Consider the following 13,246-nt stretch of genomic DNA (forward strand, 5'->3'; position numbering starts at 1 on the left):
GCACATGGCAACAGTAACTCCCGCAGCACTTATTGGTAAACCCCAGACCTTTCCAGCAAATTGCAGACTTTGCACCATCTCAGTGAAGCATAAGAGTGAGTCAGCAAACTCAAAGCATGGGCCCCGACCTAGTTTCATTGCCAGCTGTCATAATTGCGGTGAAAATCATGAATCTAAAAGAGAGAAATGTTTAGCTTTTGGTCAACAATGCCATAAATGCAATAATTTCAAAAGATTTTGTAAATGAAAAGGCCCACATTCATTTATTAAAAGGGAACATTTTATGAAATGAGTTAATCAGTTAGACTGTGGCAAGCCTACTCTTTATGTTGATGGTGTCAGTGCTTCATGAAATGGTCAATGCAGTAAATTTAAGGACAAAGAATGAAGTATTTTGTACTGTCCGGATAAATGGAAAACCCATAGAGCTCAAAGTTGATACAGGTTCTAAGTGCAATGTTATGACAGAAGAAACATTTACCAGAGTACGTAAATATGAAAGGCTTGATTTGGCAAGGTGTGCAAAGCTTGTTGCTTATGGAGGTGAAGAAATTCAAACCGAAGGCTCAGTAGTGTTTTCATGTTAATCTGCTGGAAGAAACTACGACTTGTTATATTTTGTGGTCAAAAGGTAAGTCCAGTCATTATTAGGGCTCAGAGACAGTTTGAAAATGGGACTGCTTTAATTTAAAAAGGAAGTCCATCATGTTAGCTTAAAAGACCACTTACTCTTATTTTGCCCAGTACATTTTTTCTACCTATGTTATCTTTTTAAGACAAACTAAGCAAACTTCCAGTTGTGTACTCCATGAAGTTAGACCCAGAGGTCAGTCCAGTTATCATGCCAGCACGAAAAGTTTCAATAGCCATGCATGACAGAGTCAAAGCCAAGTTAGACAAAATGGTGTGACAGGGTGTAATTTGTTCAGTTGAAACTCCAACTGAGTGGGTATCTTCCATTGAGGTAGTTCATAAGAAAAGCTCAGATGATATCAGAATATGTATTGTCCCATGAGATTTGAACAAAGCATTGAAAAGACCTCATATCATCCAATGTGCACAGTTGAAGAAGTTGCAGCCTTGATGCCAATTACCACTACTTTTTTCTGTCTTAGATGCAAAGAGTTCATTTTGGCAAATTCAGCTTAACAAGAAATCATCGTTGCTTACTACATTCAGTTCTCCCTTTGGCAGGTACAGATTTCTGAGAATGCCATTTGAGATCAATTCTACAAGTGAAGTCTTTCAACTTGCAATGGAGCAAATTTTTTCTGGGCATCCTTGTGCTATTATACTAGACTACATAATGAAACCAAACATGACAGAAACCTCAGAAAAGTTCTTGAAAGGGCAAGTCAAGTGAATCTTAAGCTCAATGCACAGAAATGCAAATTCAGGCTAATATAAGTTACTTATGTTGGCCATTTATTTACAAGTACAGGCCTACAACCAGACCCTTCAAAACAAGCAGCCATTCTTGAGATGCCAGCACAAGACAATGTTCAAGCCCTGCAAAGTTTTCTTGGCATGGTCAACTACCTATGCAAGTTTATTCCAGACTTCAGCCAACTATCAGCACCACTCAGAGAGCTGACATGTAAAGATGTATCCTGGTATTGGTGAGAACAACACCAAAGACTATTTGAAGTCCTGAAACAGAGAAATGGTAGTCCACCAACACTCAGATACTATGATTTTCACAAACCAGTTACACTTTCTGTGATGCTTTGAAATTTGGTTTAGGTGCAGTCATTCTACAAGAGAAACAACCTATTGCCTATGCATTGAGAACTCTTACCCAAACTGAGATGCAGTATGCCCAGATCAAGAAAGGGCTTTTGGCAATTGTGTTTGCATGTTCGAAGTTCCATGATTATGTTTATGGTAGACCTATCCAAATCAAAATAGACCACCAACCATTAGCCACTATTTTGAGAAAGCCTATGCATTCAGCTCCAACCAAACTGCAACGCATGATGCTGAGATTGCAAAAGTACAATTTCAATCTTGTCTACAAGAAAGGTAAACTTCTTTATCTTGCTGATACATTAAACAGATTGCCCAGAAACACTACAGAACAGCATGAGAATGAGAACCTTTATTTTGAAATCATGGAAGTGAGAATTTTTTCTTCCACACGTCTTGATGAGTTGAGAGATCACACAGCCACAGATCCAGTTTAACAAAGGCTCAACCACTTTATCAATCATGGATGGCCGTCAAAGCAATCTAGTTTACCTCAAGATGTGCAGCCATATTTTTCATACAGAGATGAGATTTTGTCTGACAAAGGTATCATAATGAAAGGCCCAAAAGTAATTGTTTCAAAGTCCTTGCAACTAGAGTACATCACTATTTTGCACCTTGGTCACCCAGGAACTGAATCTACTAAAAGAAGGGCAATAGAACTAGTATTTTGGCCTTCTATGTCACAAGATATTGACAGAACACTTTTATCTTGTTCAGTGTATAACAGTACAAAGTCACATCAATAGAAGGAACCACTTCAGCTTAACCAAATTCCAGAACTACCTTGGTCGACAGTAGCCACTGACATCTTTGAGTGTTATGGTCAACATTATTTGGTATTAGTAGACTCTAACTCCAATTGGTTCAAGATTGACCTAATCCCAACCTATCCAGTACTGTCATTACTAAGATGAAATGATATTTTGCAGTCCATGGTAATCCACACAAAGTTATTTCTGACAATGGCATGCAGTTTACAAGCCAACAGTTCAAAAGATTTGCTGAAGAATGGAACTTTACTCATGTCACAAGAGTCCAGAGTACCCGCAGTCAAATGGTTTGGCAGAACATGCAGTGCAAAGTGTAAGATGTTTTTCTGAATCTCTTGAATCTCAGAAATATTCCTGGTGATAGACATCTTGGTTCACCTGCTTAGAGAATTCTGTCGAGACAAACCAGAACCACATTACCAATCAGTAGTCAACTGTTGGTCCCATGTGTTAACAACAACATGTCAGTGAAAGCCAATCTGTTGAAGAAGCGTTTACCCCAGAAGTCCTACTATGATAAGACCAGCAAACCACTCAATCCATTACGAGAAGAAGTGATAAGGATGCAGTTGTCCAGAGGTTATGATTGCATTGGTGTCATGAAGAACATTGGTCCAGAGCTGAGATTGTATATTGTGGAATCATAAGGAGCAACCTTTCGGTAGATTCGGAAGTATTTGAGACCAGTGTCCGAGCCTACACCACAGCATATAGCCTGTGAGAAAGGACTCTATCTCAGAGTGAGTTGTCCAGCTCCACAGGAAGTTCCAGAGGACATTCCCGTTCCTATGACAAACCTAGAAGCTCCTGACATGAGTTGTGCACCGCAGGCTGACTCTGTTGCTAAGTCTGGTCAAGACTATGTTACAAGATATGGTCGAATCTCTAAACCCTGTAGCAGATACAAAGCAACTTGGACATGAAAACTGTGTTTTGTTTCCAAAGTATATACTAATGCATGTCTACCTCTGATATCACTTTGTATAAATGGCAATCTTTTTAAGAAGGAGGATGTAGATCAATATGTGTATATACCTTTAAGAAGCTATTCAAGGGCTTGCACAGGTATATAAATACTGAGCATGTGCGACCCTGACTGCCATTTTGTAGTAAGCAATTGAGATATAAACATGTATGTATGTAAGGTCTTTCTGTTAACTAGTTTGTTCATATTTTATGATGCTGCTATCCATCCCAATGTGTTTCTATGTATTAAAGCATCTAAACAAAAACCCCAGTCTTCTTATTATATGTATTAGAGATGAAGAAGTGACAGTAGTTAATAGCAACTTCCTCTATCCAGGAGGGATATGGGCACCACCCTAGGAGTGAATATGCGGTCACCCAACCATTGATTTAGGTTGCGTTTGAAGACGTCATGGAGGGGAGCTTTTTCACGTGAATTGGAAGTTTGTTCCAGACAAGTGTCAGTCTCTTGGAGATGTATTTATCTCTCCAGCATGACCTATTCATGTCAGAGGCTAGGTTAAAATCCCTGGAGTGAGTGACCCTCTTGCAGTTTGATTTATGATTGTGTAGCATTTTCATCAGGGCCAGGTCAGAGACTGCCATGCAAGCCAGGCACAGGTCACTCCTTAGCAACCTGTAGAAGAGAGAATACAGTGACAGGGCTTTCAGTCTTTCCACTTAAGACTCGTTTTGAGTACCCTGTAATTTCTTGGTGAGAAACCTCTGTGGTCTCTCCAATTGTTGCAGGTGTCTGGTGAGGTACATACAAAAGGGAGCATTGTACTTAATTACTGGTCTGATGAGGGCTAAGTATAACGGAATTATAACATTCTTAGATTAGACAATTGTTAAAGTAAATCATTTTTTGTTTGTATTGTGGCATCATCCTTGGAGAAGATAGAATGCTTCTTAAGGCTAGGCTTATGCCTGCCTGTGACACATAATCTGAGAGTTCAGTCATGTCTGCAACACAAAACCTTCACTTGGACGGCAGGTGCAAAGGCCCAAAAAAGCAAACTCACTTCAAAGAGAAAACGTCCAGCACCAAATTGAGAGATAACATCTTTAATATCCGACAGACCGGTTTCGGCCCCAAAGAGCCTTTTTCAATGTCAAACACATTGAAAAAAGCTCTTTGGGGCCAAAACGGGTCTGTCGGATATTAAAGATGTTATCTCTCCATTTGGTGCTGGCCATTTTTTCGTTGAAGTGACTCAGTCATGTCTCTCTTCATATAGTGCAGTGAGGTACATCTCAGGTTATTCACCCCCTCACATGAGCTATGACGGAGTTATACCAGTACTTGCGTTTGAGTGACTTGAGGGATCCTGGCACCTGACAGGCAGCTAACCGTAACCCACTCTTTATCCAGACTGGTAAGGGGAATATCTCTCACAATGAAGTCATCTATGACCAATACATTAGGTTTTGTGGTGTTACGCCTTATGGACTTGTTTGTTGAGACACTGGCGTGTGTGTTATTATGTGTTGTGGTTGTTTTTTACATTGTTATGTTTGTGAGGCCTCTGATCTTTGGTAAGTTATTAGTGAGTACCTCCAAATATGTGGGTTTATGTGTCATTTCCTTATTTAGTGTGGGAAGTGTGTGTGTACTGACAACCTGTTTAGCATTCAATTTGTCATTATGGGAGAGTCTTGCCTACAATTTTATAGTGTAACTACACCTCTACATGAAGTATTTGTTTGTTTTTGGAGTAAGTGGCTGCCAGTATACATGAGGCATTTGCTACATTGCCTCAGGATGCCATGTCTATCAGGCTGGCCAGAGAGATGATGGAAAACTGCTCATCCATAATAGCAGGCTCCTACTATATATTTTATTAGGGAAGAGAATGGGTTAATTTGACAGGACTATGCTGGTAGCACCAAGTCTACAAGAGGGACCTATACTTTGTGTAGGCTAAGGTTATTCAATAAGGCAATGCTGCTCAGTGGGCAACTGGGTTGCTCCTAGAGCAGTAGAAAAGCTTGGAAGGGTTTCATTGTCAGTTGTTTACGGAAAAACTGAGCTTCCAGGCTTTTGTGTCTATACAAAGCTACTGCTGACTGCTGCTTTGCAAAGTGCAGCAAAACACAAATGCTAGGCTTAAATACAAGCAAAGAGAAACAAGTTTTAAGATAACTACCATTCAGGACCGGCCTTTGGTCAACTGGTGCCCTAGACAAAAGAACTCCATGGTAGGCCCCAACACCACCCTGTGCCCCCATCCTGGTCTACCTATACCATCCAGATTACTGCCAAAGCACCCCTGCTAGACCGGCACCCTAGGAGGCCGTCTGGTTGGCCTGTGCCTAAGGCCAGCTATGCTACCAATCAGGAAAACACACAATAAGCCTTCCACCAGCAATCATCAACTCAGACAGGTTAGATCAGCACACTTCTACCACAAGGGTGTAGAAAAACTTTTAGTTATGTACTCACCATAACTTCAGATGTTTGGGATCCATCTCGCCTACATTCTGACTGATGGGTTCGGAGCCGATCCCTCGGCTCCGACTCGGCACGCTTATGCTATAGAGCAAGGCCTCTAATTGGCTGAGCTTTCTTTATCCCAGGATGCACCACCACTAATCCTCCAGATCTTGTTTGTCCGCATTCATGCACACATGCACAGCTTGTTTATATAACATTGTTAGATGTTTCAAGATGAAACAACAGGATTCGGACCTTCTGATATCCTCTGATCTCCAAGGAAGGGGGAAGGAGGGTGGGTTATTAGGAATGTAGGCGAGATGGATCCCAAACATATGAAGTTATGGTGAGTACATAACTAAAAGATGTTATGTGATCCTATCTCGCCTACATTCTGACTGATGGGACAGCGTCCCCAGCACCTAAATCCCGGGTGGCTCATTGGAAAACACTCCTGAGCACTGTGGAACCAAATGAAGCTCGTCCTCTAGATGCCACATCTAATTTGTAGTGAGAAATGAAGGTGTGCGGGGAAGACCATGTAGCCGCAGCACAAATGTCACCAATAGCAAGCTTAGAATGAAATGCTACCGAAGTAGCCATAGCCCTTGTAGAATGAGCCTTGACAGAGGTGGTAAGCTCTTTGTTAGAATAAATATAAGCTTGAGTAATACAATCCCTGATCCATTTGGCAATAGTGACCTTTGTGACAGCGTTGCCCAATTTGTTTTCTGCAAAGGATACAAACAACTGATCTGTTTTCCTTGATTGTTTGGTCCTATCTAAATAAAACGTAACTGTCTGTGGACATCTAGTGTGTGGAAAATAAACTCCGCTTTATTGGAGTATTTTGGGAAAAAAACTGGAAGCTCTAACGATTGTTGCAAGCATAAAGTAGAACAAACTTTTGGAACAAAAGAAGGATTTGGTCTGAGGGACACCCTGTCTGTATGAAAAACCAAGTACGGGGGTTTCACTGACAAAGCTTGAAGTTCTGAAACCCTTCTGGCTGAAGTAATCGCCACCAGAAAGGCTGTCTTCCATGATAGAAACTTTAGATCACAGGTAGCTGCCGGTTCAAAGGGGAAAGAAGTCAGGGCACGCATCACTATATCGAGATCCCATGGAGGTGCGGGATGAGAAATCGGAGGTCTTAATAGAGCAGCACCTTTCAAGAAGGTCTTACACAATCTGTTGCTCATTAAAGGTGGGTCTATGGATTCATGAAAATTAGAAATTGCTGCCAATTGTACTTTGATGGTAGAAACTGAAGAGCCTTGATTGAAAAGAGAGGTCAGGAATTTGAGTACTTGTGCCACGGGAGTAGAAATGGGGTCCAGGCCCCGGAGTTGAGCCCAAATAGCAAACCTTTTCCATTTGCTAGAATACAGTTTCTTTGTAGCAGACTTGTGGGCTGAAGATAATATATGCACAACATCTGGATCCAGTGCATGTCTCCTGACTATTGTCGGAAGAGGAGGAGCCAGGCCGTCAATTTTAAGGTGTGTAGGGACTGGTGTAGTAGTCCCGACTGATGAATCAGTAGGTCTGGGACCTGGTCCAGGAACCATGGACCTTCCAGAGCATGTTTCCGAAGATAGGGAAACCACACTTGACGAGGCCAGTAAGGAGCAATTAAGATCATCTTGCACCCTAAGAGAGATGCCTTTTGAATCACCCTGGGTAGGAGAGGAACTGGAGGGAAGGCATAAAGCAGGCCGGTGGGCCAAGGATGGACTAATGCGTCCATGGGGCTCTTCCTCGGAGCCGGGGTTAGGGAGAAAAATTCTTTGCACTTCGCATTCAGAGGAGTCGCGAAGAGGTCGCAACACGGAACTCCCCATTCGCTGAAAATCTGCCTTGTAACTGTCATATTCAGAGACCATTCGTGAGGAGAGAGGATGGTTCTGCTCAACCTGTCGGCTATGACATTGGACTTGCCCGGTATGTGAGTAGCCACTAGGAAGCATTTGGTCGAGACTGCCCATTCCCAAACTCTCATCGCTTCTCTGCAAAGAGGATAGGATCTGGTCCCTCCCTGTTTGTTCAGGTACCAGACAACTGACATGTTGTCTGAGTGAACAGCAATTACGCCCTGAGGGAGATAATCGTGAAGGGCTTGAAGGGACAGGAGTACTGCCCTCATTTCTAGGATGTTGATGTGAAGAGGGGTCTCTTCCAGGTGCCATTTGCCTTGGACTGACCTGCCCAGGGAATGCCCCCCCCACCCCACCTGGGAGGCGTCCGTGGTCAAAGTGGCCGCCGGAGGAAGAACAAAGGGTCGTCCCTGATCCAAATTGGAGGACACTAGCCACCAGCGAAGGTCCCGTTTGCAAGATTCTGTGATCCAAAAGAGATGATTGAGAGGGAGTTCCTGAAAGGACCACTGAGTTGAAAGAAGCCACTGGAGGATTCTCATGTGTAACCTTGCCAAGGGAACTAGCAGAACTGTGGCAGACATGGATCCCAATAGTTGTAGGACCATTCTGGCTGGGGCTTTGGACCTGGGGAGTAAGGCTCGAACTTGATTTTGAATGGTTTGAATTCTGTCTGCAGGTAGATAGACCCGCATCTGGTTTGAATCTATCTCTACCCTATGAATCTTATTCTTTGAGATGGCCGCAACACAGACTTTGGCCAATTGAAGGTGATTCCAAGGGAATTGCCCAGTGATATTGTGGCTTGCAGGCTCCGTGAGAAGTAGATGCTTGGAGGTGGCAGTTAGGAACCAGTCGTCTAGGTAATGGAAACACCTGGAATCCTAGACTTCTCAGGTGAGCAGTCACTACTGCCAAGCATTTGGTGAACACCCTGGGGGCTGTGGTGAGACCAAAGGGCAGCGCATGGAACTGAAAATGACTGCCTCCTAGGCTGAAGCGCAAATGTCTCCTGGACGTTTGATGTATTCTGATATGATAATACGCGTCCTTGAGATCTATGGAGCACATCCAAACACCCTTCTCCAACAATGGGAGAATGGTTTGTAGAGTGACCATTCGGAACTTGGACTTCTTGACTGAACGGTTTAGGTTGCTTAGGTCCAAAATGGGCCTCAAGTCCCCGGTCTTTTTTGGCACCAAAAAGAATCTTGAGTAAGTCCCTAATCCGATCTGGTCTGCAGGGACCGGTTGGATGACTCCTTTTTGCAGCAGCTTTGAAATTTCTGAGGCTGCGATATCCCGTTGACTGGGTGGCGGGTCCGAGATTTTTTTGGACTGGGGGGGGGGACGAGAGAATGGGATGGAGTAACCTCCGGCGATAATTCGAAGCACCCATCGGTCCTGAGTGATCCCTTCCCAGGCCTTTAGGTGCTTCGAAAAACGACCCCCGACTGGCTCCGGAGCAGCACAGTCGGGCAATCCCTCAGGGACTATGAAAAGCTGAAGAGCCACGAAAGGACTCGCGGTCTCCAGTGTTGCGAGGGCCTCTGCCGCCTCTGGGACGGCGTCTTCCGGATGAATTTCCGCCTCCTCTGCCTCTGGAGGGGGAACCTTCCTGCTGAGAGGGGTAAGACTTCTGAGATCTTCGGAACCACATTTTCCCTCCTCTTTTAGCCTTGGGATAAGGCCGAAAGGGAGTGGAAAATCGTGCCCCTACGGCAGTCAGAGTCTTACCCTCCTGTTCACAGCGGTAAGTGTGTCTTTACCTTGGGTCCAAACAGGAGGACCCATCAAAGGGCGTCGGCAAATGAAGATTTAAAGGCCTCCGAAATGACACAGGCGGAGCCAGGCTTGTCTCCGTAGAGCAATGCCTGTACCCGCCGCTCTACTCGCTCCTTCGACCGCATATGAAATGAGCCTCATGGACGAGTTCGAAATGGATGACATTGTAGCCAGCTGAGATCCAACCGTCTGGGCCAGCTCCTCAGGCAGGTTACCTAAGAGGGTATCGGATAGCTCCTTGATCAGATCCCTCTGAAATCTCGTAAAGTGCGTCAGGTAGTTCAAAGACCTCAGAGTAAAGGCCGCTGAACTAAGGGTGCGCCTGCACGATCCATGCTCCTAGACTCCTTATTAGGAGGATGGACGGACGTAGAAGCCTCTGCTACATCTTGCTGGGTAGCAGATGCCACCACCATAGCATCCACAGCCATACCTTTCGTAAGGAACTCTCTATCTGGGGGCGCCGAGAGAAATTTGTTCGGACGAGCGGGCACCGGTTCCACAGAGTCTGGGTGTTCCCACGCCTTCGACAGATCAAATCCAAGAGCTCGTCAAGGCGGAGACACCCAGGAGGCGGAGGGCTGAGCCCCGAAGGCCTTCAGGAACACCGACTCATCAGCAGAGGGAGGTTTGGACTGCCAGCCGCCTCGTTGTTTAAGGGCTTCCAGGATGTCTGCAAAGGAGACATCATCCGAGGACGACTTGGGGGACCCCTCTGCATCATCGAGATCAGTGTCAGATGTCAAAGACTCGTCAGGGGAGTCAACGTGCTTCCTCTTGCACGTTCTCTTCCTGGGAGGTTCTTCCAAAGAGGCTTCAGAAGGACCTCCAGGAGGGGGAGAAACCCCAGCGGGGGTAACCTGAGGCCCAGGGGCTCAGCTGTCTACGGACAGGGGGACTGCCAACGACCCAGTCTCCAAATGTAGGGAAGGAGCTGGGGAGACTGTGGAGGTAGCCAAGGAAGATTTGGCTAAAGCACTCCTCATAGCCCTGAAGGCGGGACCACCAGAATCCTGGGAGGGTCCCCCCTCCGTGGCCACGACAGTGGACGGTACTCCCGCCGCCGACGCACCAAGAGGGAGACTTGGGACCAAAAGCATCAATCCCGAAGCCTCCCCCCCAGGGCCGAAGGAAGAAGTCCGTGCACTGAACTCTGACCCAAGAGCCGGAGTCGGAGCAAGGGTCGGGCCTGCCCTAACACCTCCACTGGTTCCACCAGCACCTGCTCCAACGGTGCCGAAGCTGTTGGAGGAGGAAGTACAGTAGGGGAGTGGACCATCGGCTCCAGCCAAATGGGCTGGAGCCGAAACCATCTTTGGAACACCGGAGACTGGAAGGGTCGGGAGCACCCTGTCGATGTCCGAATCAGACATCTTGGATGATCTCGAGGATACCGATCGGGCCGAACCGATTTCTCCATCGGCTCTGAAGGGCTCGGGACCGCTCGAAATGACTCAACAATTATCGGCTCCGAGGAAACCTTCAAGTAAATTTCCCTCGGTGCCGATAAGGACTTCGGCCCGAGGGGAAGAGTCTGAGCCGATGACCTTATCGGCTCCAATATCAGTGGAGCCGATGAGGGTGACCCGCCTCGATGCTCCAGACCTCGGCTCAAACCAGAGGGTCGAGGCTGGAGGCATCGAGGCAGACCGTTCCGACCTCGGCCCAAGTCCGTGGAGCCGATGGAGAAGTCTGCTTAGTTTTCTTAGCAGTCGGTTCCGACTGACTGGTCGGAGCCGACGCTTTCCTCTCTTTAGAAGGAGACAGAGAGGAAGATAAAGCCTCCTCGAAGGAAGACTTGATTAATCCTTTGAGGATTAATTTGTTTTTCCTCTCCTGGAGGACTCTGGAGGAAAACGCATGGCATACACTGCACGATTCTTGCAGATGTTTAGCACCAAGACAATAGACGCACGAGGAGTGGTCGTCCGTTATGGACATTTTGAAGCCACACCTCATGCACTTTTTAAACCCGGAGGGTTTATGCTCTTTAGACATACTAAGGCTACAAAAAACAGATAAGCACAGTAAACACTAAAGGGTTTGACACACAGGAAAGTACAGTTTTGTACCTACCATAAATGTAGATGTTCGAAGATCCACATTGCTGCAGTCCTTACACTTGGGTAGTCCGCTGTCCTCGGTCGGCCCGAATATCAAAGTATTAGGCTGACGTCGGTCAAGGCGCTTAAGACTGACATCAGGACGTCAGGGTACAAATGCGCATGACCGACGTCATATCCTCAGTCTTTTCTTGCCCCAGATGCCAGAAGACCCTAAACAGAAAGGTCAAAACCAAAAGACAGCAAAAAACAACCAACCACCCTTGCACTAATCATATGTACAATATATACAATATCCACAATATTTACAACCCAAACCACACAACCGCCTCTAACAACAGAGGGGAAGGAGGGAGGGTTGGACTGCAGCAATGTGGATCTTCGAACATCTACATTTATGGTAGGTACAAAACTGTACTATGTTCTTCATCTCACATTGCTGCAGTCCTTACACTTGGGTAGAATCCCAAAGCAGAGGTAAGGGAGGATGGCAAAACTATAAAGCAGTAGGAGCTGCCAAAATGCCCTGTAAAATTGCAGTGGCAAACCCAGCCCTAGATTTAGAGTAAAGTGGAAGGTGGTAATGCTTAGAGAAAGTATGCACTGAACTCCAAGTAGCTGCCTCCAAAATATCTTTAGTTGCCACCCCCCTTAAAAAGCTGTAGAAGTGGCAGTAGCTCTAGTGGAATGAGGCCTAATCCCAGCTGGAATCTCCTTACCATGATGGGAATAACAGAAAGCAATACAAAACCCAATCCACTTAGAAATAGTTTGTTTTGACACAGGCTTGCCCTGAGAACCCAAAGCAAAAGAAACAAACAACTGCTGAGACTGCCTGAACCCTTTAGTTCTGCTCAAATAATATCGCAACTGCCTGTGTATATCCAAGGTGTGCAAAATCTTTTCCCCTTTATTTTGGGGGTTTGCATAAAAGTAGGCAAATGAATAGTTTGGTTTAAAGCCACACTAGAAACCACCTTAGGCATAAAGGAAGGATTAGTACGTAAAGATACCCTATCCTTATGGAAAATTAAGAAAGGCTCAACTGCCATAAGGGCCTGTAATTCAGAAACCCTTCTCGCAGAGGTAATGGCCAACAAAAAAGCAGTTTTCCATGATAAATATTTCAACTCGGCAGTAGCTGCAGGCTCAAAAGGTTGTAGAGTGAGTTTCTCCAACACAAAATTGAGATCCCAAGCAGGAGTAGGAGCTCTACGCGGGGGGTCTTATATTCTTTGCCCCTCTAAGGAATTGCTTAAACAAAGGATGAGAAAACAATGGTGGATCACAGTCATAGTGAGCAGAAATTGCTGCAGCATGAATCTTAATAGAAGAGAAGGACAAACCTTTGTCCAGTAACTCAGCAAGATATTGAAGAACCACACTTAAATTAGGCTTAGCAACATCAAATTCCTTTGCTGCACTCCAAAATAAAAATCTCTTCCATTTATCTGCATACTTTCCTTGTACTAGGCCTTCTGGCCTCCAAAATAACATTCAAAACTTGCTGGAAGCTGAGACCCTCCAGGGTTTAAAACAGAATATGCCAGGCTGTTAGGTGAAGAGAGTGAAGTTTGACATTGAGTAAATGGCTGTTCT

This window comes from Protopterus annectens, chromosome 17.part0 (genome assembly GCF_019279795.1).
Source record: "Protopterus annectens isolate FY-2018-M chromosome 17.part0, PAN1.0, whole genome shotgun sequence".
Lineage (NCBI taxonomy): Eukaryota > Metazoa > Chordata > Ceratodontiformes > Protopteridae > Protopterus > Protopterus annectens.